Here is a 4,536-nt window from a genome sequence, read left to right on the forward strand (position 1 = left end):
TTTTTCTCATACCTTTTTTATAAAAGAAACATACACTAACTAGTCATGAATGCTGAACCTAAACCAAATATTATATTGCTTTTGATCCAAATAACCAAAATAAATACGCAAGGGGTGGATCCTCATAAAGAAAATGAAAATAGGTCAGGTTTGAGGACTGACCCTCACAGGTCGAACCAAGTTCAAGTCATGTCAGAATCAGGTTGACCCAGAGGTCAGATCTGTTTCTGACACCACTACGGTCAGGTCTGGGTAATCTCAGGTTAGGTTTCCATCATGTCTAGAGACTGACCCTCATAGGTCGAGCCAGGTTCAAATCAGGTCAATATCAGGTTGACCTAACAGTCAGATCTGTTTTTGACACCACTAACGACAATTCAATTGACACTAAATAATATCTTTAGATGCAACAATAATCTATGTGATGCTGAAAAAAATGGCTATCGAGACAACTAAATTCATGTGACGTTAAATACATGGCTTTGTAGACAACTAACTACAGTTGATGCTGAAAAAAATGGCTTTAGAGACAACTAAATTCATGTGACGCTAAATACATGGCTTTAGAGACAACTAACTACAGTTGATGCTGAAAAAATGGCTTTAGAGACAACTAAATTCATGTGACGCTAAATACATGACTTTAGAGACAACTAACTACAGTTGATGCTAAAAAAATAGCTTTAGAGACAACTAAAGTCATGTGACGCTAAATACATGGCTTTAGAGACAACTAACTACAGTGATGCTAAAAAAAATGGCTTTAGAGACAATTAAATTCATGTGATGCTAAAAATATGGATTTAGAGACAACCAATATTCATGTGATGCTAAAAACATGGTTTTAGAGGCAACCAACATTGTCTGATGCTAAAATGTATCTTTAGAGGCAACCAGATGAATATACTTGACACTAAAAACCATATAATTAGAGGCAACCATGTTTATATGATGGTAAAAGGGGGTTTTAGAGGCAAGTCGGCCAAATGATGTGCCTCTATAGCCAATTTTTTTTGTAGTGTATCTAACTTGTGGCAATGTTTGTTTAGAAAATGACCGACCTGAACACACCCGACTCGACCCGACGTGGGCTAATAAAAAAACCACACAGATAACCCGTATTGATATATTTTTTTTTTTGAATAGTAAAATTAATTCATTAATAAAAAGTCATACGACATCTACATAAGCAATCGAATCAAACAAATACATAAGTTGAATCAAACAAAAATTTCCTTCATAAAAACTACGATCGTCAAACAAATCTTGCAATGTGGAACATCTCCCGCTTATATCGCTGGAAAATACAGCCTTATTGGAGAGACAATCTAACAATCCCTTGTAGTCGTGAGGATGATTTCCGTCGAATTCATCTGACCGTATTCGAAAAATTGATAACCTTTGTGATCCCGCATAATTCTTCACCAACAAAATAATTTCACGGCAATCCATTAGATCTAGTATCCCGGATTGTAACCTGTAGAAATTCACCTTCTAAAAGAGGAGAAAAACCCTGTCTTTCGAAGGAGGTCGAAAAACCTTGTCTTTCGAAGGAGATCGAAAAATCTTTCTTACGAAGGAAATCGAAAACCCTTTCTTTCGAGGGAGAATCGTTATTGGAAACCTAAAAACAAATAAAAAACAAAAGTGGGGGCTTTCCAACGGTAAAAACCGATGGAAGCCCTTTTAAAAATCAACAATGGAGGCTAGGGTTTTTGAAAGTAGAGAGGAGAGAGGGGAGAGAAGAGAGAAAGCGACTGTGTTAATATTCGTTTACCCGTATTGATACTTACTGTCCACTTATCGTTGACGTTGTGAGATCGCACATTATTTTAACAAAGTAGCTCGATCACGCGTTTACATAATAAGATAGGAGGATCCGCGCATCCGCAGATCCCGTCAGAAAGATAAAATAAGATAGAGATAGGCAAACAAGAAATAATTCAGCGAATAAGCTAATATAGAGTTGTGATATTACCCATAACAATTAACAGGTACAGATCATACACTTCCTCATTCAATATATTATATATGCATGTGGCGACATGTGCTTATGTCATAATTCATAAAGATAGCCAGATAAGCAGAGATTATTAAACACAACTACACAAGAAATAAGAAATCAAACAACGAGCTTCCCTCATCTATAAAAACCATCTTCGTAGAAGTGTAGTGGAGCACTCAGAAATCAATACTGAGAAACAATAAAACTATTTAAGTATCATTAGTAATAACAGTCGTGAGATGGAGATGAAGAAAAACATGAATGTGAAGGGAGTTGTTAGTTTGATGTTGATCCTAGCCTTTGTGATGCTAGCAACCACACCCCAATTTACCATTGCTGTTCGTCCCCTCTCAAACATTCCCCTCTCAAACATTATGTTTGAAGGAATAGGTGTCGAAACCCGACCTCTTGCTTGTGTTTGGTATAATGAACCATGCGGTCCTGCTTACTGGTGTTGTGGAAAATGTTATTGTGACTATGTCTATGCTGCTGGAGGATTTAGGTGCACAAATACTGCCTTTGATTATTCTGGTACTTGCTAAGTATAACCAATGTTGAAAACTAAGCATGACGAAGTTCTTATTGTGGTTTCGGGTATCAAATATTTGAGTATTTTATTTTCATTTCCTGGTTGTAACTATTAAATAATGTTGTCACCACTTGTTATGGTCATTATGTGCTTTGATTTAATAAAGTGATGTGTTTTATTTGAGAGTAACAAAGTAAAGTTATTATCACTATTACTAGTTTAGTTTATTATGTATTGAATATTCTATTCTAAGTATCTTACTCTCCCTCTCATCCCCTTTTAAATTAAAGTCAAACTTCATATATTTGCATCACAAATTCTCACTATTGTGTATAAGATGAATTATTCTGATGTGATATTTCAATGTCTACAATCTACATCGAAAGATATCAATCCTTTTAAATTTTAAAGATTTTTTTATGGGAATATTTTCACTTTTGAGCGATCTTTTTAAAACAGTTCCACTTTTCATAAATTTGGAAATTAATAATCCCAAACTCTAGGGTGTGTTTACGAAAAAAACTGGATAATTACCTGTTGGTAACATACAAATGTAGGTTTTCTCTTTTCTCCCTTTTCTACTTCTTTTCTTCCATAACCATCACCACCTAGCCACCACTACCACCAACTCCTGCCAGCCCCATCACCCCACCCTTGTAGCCCTACCCCTACCCTGCCCCCACCTAGTCCTACCCCACAGCAAACCCCAGTCCCCTTGGCCTCTGTAATAATACTCCGTATTTTTGGGAGTTAGTTTTATAAATAAGAAAATATAAAGAAAAGTGTTGAGATTATTTTTAATATTATTTACGAGATCATATAGTTTGAGTAAACCTGCAGTTATAATTAACTATACAACCTACTTTCTGTACCTAATTATATTATAATTCGATTTTGTTTTATTTTTCAAATAAATAAAATAAGAAATATGAATTTGATTTGGAAACAAATCCTAGTAAACATGGATTTCTCGATCATGCTATAAATAAGAGAAGAAAAAAGGAAGAAAATAACAAAACCCTAACTTCCTCATAATCAGTCATTTTCTTTTACCCCAAAAACTTTTCTCTCCTCTCTTCTTCTCCCTTGTCACTCATCTTTCTCCTCTTCCGCACTACTTTTCTTCTCCTCCCCTAAGTCTTCTTCGTCGGCGTTAGGGTGCGTCAAGTCAAATGTGGTGCGCGAGGCTTGCTGTTGTGTGTGTGTGGTGTGTGATCGCTGCTGTCGAGGCAAGTCGATAGTGCGTGTAACACCCCGCCGACCCGAACCCTTCTTTATTCGATAAATTCGGGATTGGGGGGGGATAAATCCACGAGGGTTCGACTCGACGGTTTTTTTTTTTTTGTTTAGTGAAGTGAAGCAAGTGGAAGTGGAGGGTTTAGGAAGAAGGATAGAGAATCCTTTAGAGGGTAAATACTATTGTATTTTTATAGTAGCCTATTTTTAAGGACATAAGGTTGATTATATATGTGACGTTCACTAGGTTGATGAGTGTGCGTAAATTTTCAGGAAAATTAGAAAAAGTCAACAAAAAACTGTAATACGAGATGCAATTTCTTTAGTTATACTTATTTATTAAAATGTTTTTAAATAACATTTGGAAGTATTTCAATCTTTCTTACTCACAAATTTAGAGGTGAGCTTAAGTACAAACTTTCATTTTTGATTTATTTTACTACCGAGTAACAGGTATGCTTAAAATATCGTCGCACATATCACGTGTACAAAAAAACTAGTATATATATAAGCTAAGGGGATGCTATGGTATCCCATCTTGAAAAAACTTATATACCCTTAATCTCAAAAAAAAAGATAAAGAAAAGATTTTCTTAATTCTTTCCTCATTTACAAATATGGGTAAACGAAAGTTCTACATTATCTTAAAGAAATATATAAATATATGCCAAAAGAGGAAACTCAAAATTGAAATTATAAATTGATGACTAAATCAATTTTTAAACAATTATAAAAAAACAAAGATTTTTAGAGATTCTTACCATCT

Source organism: Beta vulgaris, chromosome 7 (assembly GCF_026745355.1).
Source record: "Beta vulgaris subsp. vulgaris cultivar EL10 chromosome 7, EL10.2, whole genome shotgun sequence".
In the NCBI taxonomy this organism is placed as follows: domain Eukaryota; kingdom Viridiplantae; phylum Streptophyta; class Magnoliopsida; order Caryophyllales; family Amaranthaceae; genus Beta; species Beta vulgaris.